Source organism: Tursiops truncatus, chromosome 20 (genome assembly GCF_011762595.2).
Source record: "Tursiops truncatus isolate mTurTru1 chromosome 20, mTurTru1.mat.Y, whole genome shotgun sequence".
Lineage (NCBI taxonomy): Eukaryota > Metazoa > Chordata > Mammalia > Artiodactyla > Delphinidae > Tursiops > Tursiops truncatus.
The window spans coordinates 46,840,097-46,853,650 of record NC_047053.1 but is presented as its reverse complement, the minus strand read 5'-3'; positions in this window follow the sequence as shown (position 1 = coordinate 46,853,650).

Genomic DNA, 13,554 nt, shown 5'->3' with positions numbered 1-13,554 from the left:
GGGCCCTGGTTTGCGGCCACACGTGGAGGGTGCTGCCCACTCAGCAGCCACCCACAGGCTCTCGGGTCCACCACCATCTGGCTTCTGCTTCCGCCCTCCTTGCTCAGGCAAAAGTCTCCAAATACTTCCTGTGGCTTCTCAGCCCTTATCTCCCCGGACAATTCCCTGTCCATTTGGGCTCCCTTTCTTCACGAACTGTTCTCTCCTGTCTCCCCAGCTTGATGTCCTTCATGGGTCCTTCTTCCTCCGCCCACCCTTTGAAATGTGGTACCATGGACCCATTTTCTCTCTCTCCGCATGCTTTTTCTGCATCTTCACATTGCAGGTTGCATTTTTGACCACACCTATGAGCTGAGAATTCCCAAATTTGTACTCCCGCCACTTTCACTACCACCTGGTCTGTTGGTCACCTCCACTCGGATGTTCACAGCACCTCATGGTCAGCATGGCTGCATCGTTAGAATTCTTGGGCCTAACTTGGAAAGATGTAGGTTGGTTGACAGACAGGAGCAGAGAGCTGTACACCCAGGCTTCCAACAGAACAGGAAGCAGGGGTGTTCCTGAAATCCAAGTAGCAGGAACCTGTGGGTCTTCTGCTTGGGCTTCATCACAGGATGTATCATCTGTTTTCCAGCTTCTAGTGCTGCATAACAAACAGTCCTCAACTCAGCAGCTAAAACCACCATTTCATGATGCCCACACATTCTGTGAGTTAGGAACTTGGACTGGACACAGTGGGGATGGCTTGTCTCTGTTCCATGATGTCTCAGGCCAGCTGAGAAAATAGCTGGGCATGACTTGAAGGGCCTGGAGACTGGAATCATCTGGAAACACCTTCAGTCACATGTCTGGTGGTTGATGCCCACTGTTGGCTGTGGTCTCTCCGTATGGCCTGGGCTTCCTCACAGCATGGCTGCCTCAGGGGTGTCAGACTTCCTACATCCTAGCTCAGGGCTCCAAAAGCTCCAAAAGTTCTCCCAAGAGAACTGGGTAGAAGCACAAGGCTTTTCTGAATGAGCAAAGGCTGTCTGCAGAGTCAGCCCTGATTGAGGGGCAAAGGGACAGAGACCCATGGAAGGAGTATCAGAGAATTTGTGAACATGCTGTTTTTTTTCAAACCAACACACGAGGGAAATGTCCAAATTTCAGTCATTGCACAAGAGTCAAAATTCCAGCGAGTAAGAGTCTAACTGCTGAGATTTACTCCATGTGCAGAAGGATCCCCAGGAGAGTTCATGTAAAATTCATTTAAAATTTGGTCTATGAATTTGGGGTGGGATCCGGGAAGCTTACGTAACATGCTCCCTTAGTGATTTTGATGAAGATTCCCAGAGGAACCTCACTTTGAGAAACATCAGCGTCTTCTGTTTTTTCCCAATCCGTGAGTGGTCAAGATTGCCACACCAACCCCTCATGCAGTGCTGGACAAATGAGTGATTGAAGGGTGGCTCCCAGAACCTGGTTGGGTAGGGTGGACTGATGAGTGGAGTGTGAACAAGGGGTCCATGAGAGTACAGAGCATAGGTGTGAGATGGGAGACATGGGAGCTGGGGCAGAGGGCCGTTGGTCCTTGGCTACTGGCCTTGCTTCCTGGTTGTTTTTGTGAATTAACTTCACCTACCTCCCCTCCTAGCCTGTGAGCCAAGGGCAGGTTTCTGGAACCCAGCTTTAGCCCAGTGCCTTCTCATAGCACATTCTAGAGAATATGAGTGGACTGGAATGGTGGCCTGTGACTTAATGGAGGTTGAGGGCTTGTGATGACATTTTTCTTTTCTGCAGACCCTGGAGCTCTCATGGTTCTGTCTGAGTGTGAATCAGAATCGACTTGGGAACTTGCTGACACACAGAGTCCAGATCTTTGGAGATTCCAGTCTAGGGGCTCTGGAGGATGGGGAACCAGCCCTTTTTTCTAAACATTTATAATTTTATTTAAGTGTATGCAGATGTATGTAATAAATACAGCAATATATATTTAGCAATCATATAAAATCACATTATATTATTATATATAATATTATACTATACATAAACATTATATGTACAAACAAAAAATCAGGATTTTTCTTGGTTAAGCTTTTTATTTTGAATTATAGATTCATATGCAGTTATCAGAAATAACACACAGAAGGATCCAACACACCCTTCACCCGGTTTCCTCCCATGGTACATCTTGCAAAATTATACTACAATATCACAACCAGGATTTTGGCATCAATACAGTCAAGATACAGCACATTCCATCACGATAAGGATCCCCTAGTTGCCTTTTTATTTATTTATTTATTTATTTTTGGCTGTGTTGGGTCTTCATTTCTGTGCATGGGCTTTCTCTAGTTGCGGCGAGCAGGGGCCACTCTTCATCGCGGTGCGCGGGCCTCTCACTGTCGTGGCCTCTCTTGTTGTGGAGCACAGGCTCCAGACGCGCAGGCTCAGTAGCTGTGGCTCACGGGTCTAGTTGCTCCGTGGCATGTGGGATCTTCCCAGACCAGGGCTCGAACCCGTGTCCCCTGCATTGGCAGGCAGATTCTCAACCACTGCGCCACCAGGGAAGTCCCCCTAGTTGCCTTTTTATAGCCACGTCCACTCCCCTCTTTCCCCCACCTCAGTCTCCCCCCACCATCCTCTCCTCCATTCTATAATTTTGTCATATCCTGAATGTTAGGTATATGGCTCCTATAGAATGTGACCTCTGGGACTGGCTTTTCTCACGAGATTCATCCGGGTTGCTGCACGTGTGGACAGCTCTTCCTCTTTATTGCCAAGAAGGATTCGGTCCCCAGTGTGGACAGATGAGTTTGGTTAACCATTCACCCCTGGAAGTTCATCTGGGTTGTTTCCTACGTTTGGCCCTTACAGATAAAGCTGCTCAAGTTCAGGATTTTGTGTGAACGTAAGTTTTCATTTCTCTGAGACAAAGGCCCGGGAACACAACTGCAGGATTTAAGGTAGCTGTGTATTTATTTAGTTATTTATTTATCTTTGGCTGCGTTGGGTCTTTGTTGCTGTGTGCGGGCTTTCTCTGGTTGTGGCGAGCAGGGGCTGCTCTTCATTGCGGTGCGCAGGCTTCTCATTGTGGTGGCTTCACTTGTTGTGGAGCACAGGCTCTAGGCGCGTGGGCTTCAGTAGTTGTGGCACACGGGCTCAGTAGTTGTAGCTCGTAGGCTCTAGAGCATAGGTTCAGTAGTTGTGGCGCACGGGCTTAGTTGCTCCGCAGTATGTGGGATCTTCCCGGACCGGGGCTCAAACCCATGTCCCCTGCATTGGCAGGCGGACTCTTAACCACTGTGTCACCAGGTAAGTCCTGTATATTTAGTTTGTAAGGAAGCTGCCAGACCGTTTTCCAGGGAGGCTGTATATGTCATGTTCCCACCAGTAATGCACGTGTGATGCAGTTTCTCCACATTCTCACCAGCATTTGCTTTTCTGACTGTTTTTTATTTTAGCTATTCTGATAGGTGTGTACCAATGTCTCACGGTGTTGTTTTTTTTAATATATAAATTTATTTATTTATTTTGGCTGCATTGGGTCTTTGTTGCTGTGCGCGGGCTCTCTCTAGTTGTGGCAAGCGGGGGCTACTCCTGGTTACGATGCATGGGCTTCTCATTGCAGTGGCTTCTCTTGTTGCAGAGCACAGGCTCTAGGCACGCAGGCTTCAGTAGTTGCGGCACGTGGGCTCAGTAGTTGTGGTTCGCGGACTCTAGAGCACAGGCTCAGTAGTTGTGGTGCACAGGCTTAGTTGCTCCGTGGCATGTGGAATCTTCCCAGACCAGGCTTGAACCCATGTGACCTGCATTGGCAAGTGGATTCTTAACCACTGCGCCACCAGGGAAGTCCCTCTCACTGTGGTTTTAATTTGCATCTCTGACAAGGATTTGGACCATCCCCTCCTGTGTTCAGTTGCCATCTGTGTGGCCTCTTCAGGGAATGTCTGCTCCTGTTTTTTGCCCATTTTCTAATTCAATTGTTTGCTTTTCTACTACTGAGCTTTAAGAATTCTTTACATATTTTAGATACTAGTCTTTGGTTGGTTGGATTTGCGGTTTGCAGAAATCTTCCCCCAGCCTGCAGCTCGTCTTTTCGGCCTCTGAACAGGGTGGGTTTTGGGTTTGTTTCTCTTTTTAAACTTTTTACTTCTGAATAATTTCCAACTTACAGAAGATGCTAGAATAGTACAAAGAGTCCCTAGATACTGCTCACCCAGATTCCCCAAGTATTAACATTTTACCATGTTTTCTTATTCTAGTTTTTGTTTTTAATTTTTGGAACCATTTTTTGCAGTACGCGGGCCTCTCACTGCTGTGGCCTCTCCCATTGCGGAGCACAGGCTCCGGACGCACAGGCCCAGCGGCCATGGCTCACGGGCCCAGGCGCTCCGCGGCATGTGGGATCTTCCCAGGCCGGGGCACGAACCCGTGTCCCCTGCATCACCAGGCGGACTCCCAACCACTGCACCACCAGGGAAGCCCCTGCCCATTATCTCTTAATGCTCACCTGTGTATTTCCCGAAACAAGCACCCACATAATGTTCAAAATCAGGACGTTAATATTTATATGATACTGCCCTTTACTCACAGACCCCAGAAGAGTTTCACAGATTGCCTCAATAATGTCTTATCCAGAAGCCAATCTAGGATTACACGTTGGATTGTTGTCACTTGTCCTTAGTCTACTTAATTTCAAAATCAAAGTCTTTCTTTGTGGATTTGTCACTTAGGCTTGAGAAAGCTTTTGTTCCACACTTTGGTTTTTTGGGTTTTTTTTTGCGGTGCGCGGGCCTCTCACTGTTGCGGCCTCTCCCGTTGCAGAGCACAGACTCAGCGGCCATGGCTCATGGTCCCGGCCGCTCCGCGGCATGTGGGATCTTCCCGGACAGGGGCACGAACCTGTGTCCCCTGCATTGGCAGGTGGACTCTCAACCACTGCGCCACCAGGGAAGCCCTCCACACTTTGGTTTGATGGTCAGGGTCAGCACCTTGGAATTCAGGGAGGAAGACAGAGCAAACAAAACACGTGTATCAGATGGGCAAACTGAGGTGGGCAAGTGGAGGGACTCAGTCCGAATGGTACAACTGGCCAACAGTGCGGTTTCCAGGCTCACTAGCCCCTTCCCAAGACCACATAGATCCCAAGCTAGGACTCTGAATATCTCTGTCAGCTGATAAGGCAACCCAGAAAGTCAGAAGACGAGAGGATCACTTTTGAAAAATCTAATTTAAAACCTGATTTTAGGGCTTCCCTGGTGGTGCAGTGAATCCATCTGCCAATGCAGGGGACACGGGTTTGAGCCCTGGTCCAGAAAGATCCCACATGCCATGAAGCAACTAAGCCCGTGCACTACAACTACTGAGCCTGCACTCTAGAGCCCACGAGCCACAGCTACTGAACCCAAGTGCCACAACTACTGAAGCCTGCGCGCCTAGAGCCTGTGCTCCGCAACAAGAGAAGCCACCTAATGAGAAGCCCGCGCACCGCAGTGAAGAGTAGCCCCTGCTCGCCACAACTAGAGAAAGCCCACACGCAGCAACGAAGACCCAGTGCAGCCAAATAAATAAATAAATTTATTTTTAAAAATCTGATCTTAAAAATCTTTACCTTTAGGGCTTCCCTGGTGGCGCAGTGGTTGAGAGTCCGCCTGCCGATGCAGGGGACACGGGTTCGTGCCCCAGTCTGGGAAGATCCCACATGCCGTGGAGCGCCTGGGCCCGTGAGCCATGGCTGCTGAGTCTGCGCGTCCAGAGCCTGTGCTCCGCAACGGGAGAGGCCACAACATTGAGAGGCCTGCGTACCGCAAAAAAAAAAAAAAACAAAAAAACTTTACCTTTAGAACTGGTCTTTCTTTATATTTCATGACTATGATATTTTTGAAGTGCCTTTGTAAAATATCCCTTAGTTTGGGTCAGTGCCTGGATTCCGCTTCTTCGCTTTTGGCAGGACTATATCAGAAGTTATGCCGCTTTCTCCTCGGTGCATCATATCTGGAGGCACGCAACATCTGAAGTTCCAGCGCTGGTGGCAGTAACGTTTATCACTCAGGTAAGGTCGCGTCTGCCAGGTTTCTCCATTGTAAAGCTAATCAATAAGAATTTGAACTCACTAGTGAATAAGGGATAATTAGTAAACAGTCGGTGAGGAGAAAAGTGGACTCTATGTAAATATCCTGTTTCCCATCAGCCTTTCACCAGCGGTTTGAGCCTTTGTCATTGATTCTTCCCTGAATCAGTTATTAATGTGCTGTTTGCCAAATGGAAGTTTTCTAATTCCACTATTCCTTCTACATTTAAGAGTCAGCTTTTTCTCCCATTTATGTATTCATTCATTTATTTATATCATGAGTTATTTATACCATAAATAAAGATAACGATCCATTACTATCTTTATTTTGTTGCTCAGATTGTTCTCGATTTGGGCAGCAGGAGCCCTTTCAAGCTACTTCCCACCTTTTGACCCCCATCGTTCTTTGAAGCTTCCTTACCTTCTGCCACCCCAAGACATTCCATTTGGAGATTCCCTGCCCCGGCCCTGGAATCAGCCATTTCTCCAAAAAGCACTGGTTCCTTCTAGTGGATAAGGGCATTTAGAAACCAAGATCTGGGCACTAGGTGTGCTCGTTGCTATTGTGATTTCACTGTTTCTGGGTCCTTTTGGCAAACAGAGCCAAGAAACACATACACACTCACACACACACACACACCACTACATCTATATTAAAAAACATGAGCTCATACCAATACCACAATTGTAATCTAGCTCCATGGAACTGACTCTAGGCTTCCTCCTTCCCACATTTGAAATTCCCTTCTCCAAAGGTGAGAAGCCTGGCTTCTCATCTTCAAAACACGTACCAATGACCGTTCTGCCCTGTGTCTAGCTCTCCAACCACATGCCTGCATGGGCCAGTTCCTTGGCCCCGACTGAAAGGAATGGAAAAGAAAAAGTGAAGAGCAAAGCAGAGGAGAGGGTATTACCCTTCTGCCGCTGCTGTAACAAATTACCGCAAACTGGGTGGCTTAGGACAACAGGAGTCTGTCTATTCTCTCACAGTCCGGAGGCCAGAGGTGCAAAATCAAGGTGTCAGCAGGTTGCTTCCTTCTGGAGGCTCTGAGGGAGAATCTGTCTGTTCCGTACCTTTTCCGGCTCTGTTGGCTGCTGACAACCCCTGGTGTTCCTTGGCTTGTGGCTACGTCACTCCAGTCTCTGCCTCCATCGTCATGTGGTTTCTCCCCTCTGTGTGTCTGCATGAAGAATCCCTCTTCTTATAAGGACACCAGTCACTGGATTAGGGCCCTGGTTTATGACACTGACTTCCTGTTCTAGTTCAGTCGCCAACATAATCACAGGCAGGTTAGCTAATCTTACCTCGATCACATCTGCAAAGGCCCTATTTCCAAGTAAGGTCACATTCACAGGTATGGGGGTTTAGGACTTGGACAGTTCAGCCCACAGCACGGTGGAACCTGTATTTGTGAGAAGCCCAGGGGCTCACTGCTGCACAGTCTCGCAGGACTCCTGGGCTTGGTGTCCGAGTTCAGTAGGAGGAGGCCCTGGAACCAGAGGGCAGAGGGGGAGCCTTGGGGCAGGGCTTTGGGAGGAGCCAGAGGAACCACGGGCAGCGCCCACCTGGAGCGCTGGAGACGGATGGGGTGGGCTGTAGGCAGGGCGGGCAGGGCGTGGGAGTCCCGTCTGGGACAACGTTGATCACTCTGCCTGTAGCCTGGGAAGTGCTGGCTCGGGGACCCTCCACTCCGCAGTCCGCCTTGAGCCCCAAGCCCCAGGAGGGAGGTTGTGTCTTGGTTCTTTCAGCCTCGGCGCTGCAGAGGCCTAAGGTCTGGGGTCTGGATGGGCCAGGGCAGGCCCGAGAGGTTCTTCCTGGGCTGGGGGAGAGGTGGGCAGCATGCTGGCCGAGGGGGTCTCTGCAGGTTCTCTCAGTCCTAGGTCTGCCCCCAGGTGTGACAGCTGAGTGGCCTTGGACAAGAGCCAAATCCTCCCTGGCTCAGATTCCTACCTGTAAGATGAGGGGCTGGACCTGAGGCCCCTAACCTGGACGGCTGCCGTGTCTCCCTCCCCCCGCATTCAGGCTCTGCGGTGGCATCAGGGCCATTTTGAAACCCATCCAGGGCCTAAAACTTAAAAGATAGCCTTGGCCAAATGAGCACGTGCTCTGAGCAGAAAGATGTCGGCTGCTCAGGCCTGTTGGGGATGAGAGGACCGTATGTCTGGAGGTCAAGCAGGGGTGCTCCCCAGAGGCACTGCTAAGCGCTGCCAGCCCCTGGAGAGACTGGGGGGTCCGGAACAAGAGAACTTGCTCTCACGTGTGTGTCGGGGGTGGGGATTGTGTTCAGGTGTTAGTGGCATCTGGAGCTCAAGAAGGAAACCAGATGCTGAGCCATTTGTGGGGGAGGGGGCTCTCACCAGAGAGATGGGGTCAGAGCGAGATCACTGCCAGTCTGGACACCAGGACCAGCCCCATGTTCTGCCCAGTTCATGGTTCTTTCTGGGGCCTGGATTCGGGGGAAGGGACTAGAAATGGCTGGAGCACTCCTCATCCCCGACACAGGGAGGCGCCTGCCCTCTGTGCTCATGGGTTCATTTGTTTGATGAATTTGTCATAACTTGAAAGGCTCTGGTTTATAACACTAACTTCCTGTTCCAGCTCAGTTGCCAACATAACCACAGGCAGGTTAATTGCACGTCCATCAACCCGCCTGCGGAGGTGGCCTCCCTACCATGTGGCTCGAGCTCACGCGTGGGCCTAGCCTTGGTGTGGGGAGGCCGGGCCAGCCCTGGTGGCTCAGCTGTGTGAGCCTCCCGGCCATGTCCACACCCCAGAGAGCCACACCTCATGGCCCACCGTGCTCCAGAGCCCCCTTCTCCAAACCTTCCTGAGAAGTGGCCCAGATGTGGGGCACCCTCAGTGTTTGCTGGAGAGACTGAGAATTGGGACAGCCTTCTTAGAGAGTCATTTAGCAACAGTTGTCCCCAAAATGTGAGTGCTTTTAACTAGCAACTCTGCTTCCAGGGATTTTCCCAGTAGCTGAGCCCACCAGGAGCCCGGATGTGGAGCAAGGACGTTCACAGCCCCTAAGACTGGACAGGAGCTGAGCACCCAGGGGAGGGGGGGAGAGTCAGTGACTCTGCTGTTCAAAGCTTGGCCTCAGACACTTCCCTCTACCTTTCAAACATCCGTCTCCCCATCAGTCAAATGGGCGTGCGAGCCCTGCCTCACAGATGGCAACTCCCACAGGTGCACACAGAGTGTTTGCCTCTAACTCCATCTGCTCCGGGGAAGGGACAAGGGCCAGGTTAAGGCAGGAGGCCGAAGCCAGCATTTGCAGGTGTGCATGCATGAGTGTGCATGCGTAAGCACGCGTGCTCATGTGTGCACATGCGTGAATATTTTAACTGGAAATTAATGTTGGGAAGGGGGAGATGGAGACCTGTGGCCACTAGAAATGCTTAAATTCCCAGGTGTGGGTCACGTAATATTCCTGTCGATGGCACAGCGCTAAAAAATGAGTCAGGGAGGAGACCAGCAGCAGGAGGACAGGATGAGGATGTGACCAGAGGAAAGAACAGCCCTTCTCCAGGGAGAAAATCAACTGCTGTCTGAGCCCAATCTGAATTGCCGCAAACGCAGCCAGACCTCACCACAACTCAGAGCCCCTCTCCTCCTCGGAGCAGGTCTGGGACCCTCATCCTCCCTGACTGGCTGGTGGTCGCTCCCCCACAGCGTGTGCTCCCCTCTGCCTCCATGAGCCCTCTCAGACTGCGTCCTCACCTTCCGCCCGAGATGGGGAGAGCAGCCCACTTGCCAGGGCCAGTGAGGGAGTTGGTGTCCAGGTGCTGCCATACTAAGTGACCCAAAACTGGGTGACTTAAAATAGCAGAAATGGATTCTCTCAGTCCTGGAGGCTGCGAGTCCGAACTCCAGGTGTCCGCAGGACCACCTCCCTCTGAAGGCGCGAGGGCACGTCCTTCCTCATCTCGTCCAGCTTCTGGGGGCCCCACAAGTCCCTCGGCTTGTGGCCACATCACCCCAACCTCTGCCCCCATCTTCCCATGGCCTTTTTCTCCTGCCTCCCAAATCTCCCTCTGCTTCTTTCTTTTTTATTAATTAATTATATTTATTTGGCTGCGTCGGGTCTTAGTTGTGGCACGATGGCTCTCTAGTTGTGGCACATAGGCTCCAGAACGCGTGGGCTTTGTTGCCCCGTGCACATGGGATCTTGGTTCCCCGACCAGGGATCAAACCCACATCCCCTGCATTGGAAGACGGATCCTTAACCACTGGACCACCAGGGAAGTCCCTCTTTGCTTCTTTCTTGAAAGCACACTTGTCATTGGATTTAGGGCCCCTCCTCATGAAGGATGATCTTGTCCTGAGAGCTTCACCTCAGTTACATCTGCAATGACCCTTTTTCCAAACAAGGTGCCACTCACATGATCTGGGTGGACACATCTTTGGGGTGCCCCCGTCCAACCCACTGCAGTGGGATTACCAAGATATCACAGGCTCAGGAACAGAGCTGCTCCTGGCCATATGGTTAAGAATGTGTGCTGTGGGGACTTCCCTGGTGGCTCAGTGGTTAAGGACCGCCTGCCAATGCAGGGGACATGGGTTCGAGCCCTGGTCCAAGAAGATCCTACATGTCATGGAGCAACTAAGCCCATGCGCCACAACTACTGAGCCTGCGCTCTAGAGCCCACAAGCCACAACTACTGAAGCCCACGCGCCACAACTACTGAAGCCCATGTGCCTAGAGCCCGTGCTCCGCAACAAGAGAAGCCACAGCAATGAGAAGCCCGTGCACCTCGATGAAGAGCAGCCCCCGCTCGCTGCAACTAGAGAAAGCCCACACACAGCAATGAAGACCCAACCCAGCCAAAGATAAATAAATGAATAAATTAATTAAAAAAAAAGAAGAATGTGTGGTGTGGGGTCTGAGAGCTGCGGGCAAGCCACCAAATTCCTTAACCAAAATGCCAGGCGTGAACAAGCCTGCAGTGGGGGCTGAGCCTGGCCCAGGGGGCCCTTCAGCGACCATGACTGTGGTTCTGACCGAGAAGGAGAGTGAGGAGAATGAGCACATGGGAGGCCCTCGTCCACAGACACTCCCCGCCTCCAGGCTTCCCTGTGTCACCAGGGCCGCCCCGTGTCACCAGGGCCGCCCCAACATCCACCTGGCTCCTCTAATCCCCACCTAGAGAGAGTCTTCCCCGTGATCGTGGGGGGACAGGTGGACTCAGAGAGGTGAAGTGAGCTGCCTGGCTCACCCAGCCAGTACCTGGCAGACCTGGGTTTGGGCCTGGGTCTGTCTGAGCCCGGGGCCCTGCTGCCTCCTGACACCAAAGAGGCATTTGTCTGGGGGTGGAGGCCCTGCAGCTCCCGCTGGGCACACAGGAAGTGAAGGGTCCCTTCCCATGTCATTGGAGGGCTTGGGCCCTGTGGATGCTAGGCTGCTCCTTAGAAACTAGAGCAGGAAGGGCCTCAGGAGTGTCCCAGCAGGAATGGGATCCAGGGCACACGGCAGGCCTGTGGGTGTCTGGTGTGGTGTGGGACCTGGGTGTGGTCTTGCACGATGTTCGATGGGAGAAAGGGGCACAGGTGTGGGTGCCCACGGGGGCCACATATGGCCCGGACAGCTTGAGACATGAGGGGTGTATGGGGTCAACCTCCTGGCCACACAGAGGAGGGCAGGGTTGGCTGGGGCCTGGGGAAGCCTCTCTCCTTGATCAGCGAGGGATGGATCGAGCAGGCAAGGCCTGGGAGCCACTGGCCTTTTTGCCGCAGATATGCCACTCAAACCTTTGAACTTTGGACCTCGGGTTCATTAATAATGTAAATCACCCAACAGGAGAAAGAAGCAGGAACTGGGCTGGGCCTGGCCTGCCAGGAGTGCCATCTGCCTGCCCCCCACCCTAGGGCGGGACCCCAACCCTGTTCTCTCCCAGGCACCCTTGCCTCTGGCTCAGCCCATTCCCCAGGGACCCCATTGCTCAACCTTGGCCTCCCCACCAGAGGCCTTCCCAGGTGAGGAAGGCCGTGGGCACCTGGAGCCAAGGTAGATGGAAGGTGAGAGCCCCTCCCCGTCCCACCCTACCTGCTTCTAAGGGCTGGGCCCAGCGAGGAGGGGGACAGCCCCCCAACACTTCTCAGAGCCCCCCTTGGCCATGTGGACATCTGGTCCACTCTGTTTGTCCTGAGCCAGAGGCCAGTAGCGGCCCTCTCTGAGGCTCGTCCACCAGAACCCAAATCCTGCATTCCTGAGGTTTGTGGGGCTGGGTTGGGGGTCAGGTGGGCAGCAGCCTTAGCTCAGGCTGGGGCAGATGGCCTGCGTCCGAGTGCTGGCTCCCCTCCTTTCTGCCTGTGTGAGCGGGAGAGGGGATATGGATGGGGAGAGGGGGAAGCAACCAACCCAACCAGATGGCTGGGGGAGCGCTGTGCCCTGCGTGCCTCCCAGCGGTGGATCCTGACTCCTGAGTGAGCCTTTCCAGAGGCCCCTGACCCTGCGGGGGAGCCTGGTCTCAGCCCAAGGGACCGGGTCCCACATAGCCCACCATCACTGGACACCCAGTGCCCTCGGCCATGGCATAGCACGTTCGGGGTGTGGGCCTCTGGTGGGCAGGGGCCTAGCCGCCCAGGGCTCACCATACTGTGGGTGTTCAGGAGACAAGCGCTCAGTCACCAGCCGCACCCCAGCTTTGGGGGAGTGGGAAGGACTTCTGGGGGCTGGTCTGCGTTTCCCCTGGATGCTGTGGACTGAGGAGCACAGAGCTAGAGCAGATGGTGCCCTCCCTGAGTCCAGCTGGTAGCCTCCATAGGGCCTGGGGGAAGAGGTAGGGCAAACTGAGGCACCCCAGGGCCTATGACCTGTGGGGCGAAGCCGGGGCCTCGGGAGAACCATGACCGCTGAGCCAGGGCAGATTCACAGGGCAGCCAGTGAGGGAGTGGGCGCCCCAGGTCTCCCCAACAGAGTGGCTGCGGGACGGCATTCTGTGGGCCCCACTGTCGCCTCCACTGCTCACTGAGAGGGACAATGCTTAGTCACTGCCTAGCCCAGACCCACTGCAGCGGATTCAAGCCATCAGGCCCGCAAATAACCCTCGGCCTTCCCCACCTTCATCTGCCCTTCCTGCCTCTTGGAAGTCCCTCCTGACCCACGCCTTCACTTGCTGTGGAGTCACTGCAAGGTCCTCCGGCTTCCAGGGGAGGCTCTCTAGCAATTCTCCCCTCTGTACTTGGGTCTCCCTGCTGTCCCCAGCGGGGCTGAGATCCAAACCTGGCCAACGGATGCCTAGTATGCGGCGCCCACCTCTGGATGACCCAAAACTCCTCAGAAGCAAAGCGCGTGCCAGAGCCAGGCCAGGACTGGGATGCTGCCACGTGCAGCTCCTGCTCCCAGCTGGACCTGGTGTGGGACGGGGATTCTGTGGTGAAGGCTGAGTATTTCTCAGCCTTCCCCCCACCTGGGTCCCCTCACCCAGGGCCACCCTCTCATCTCCCCCAAAGACTGCCACTATTTAAATCGGGAAAATATTGGGTTTAACAACATTGT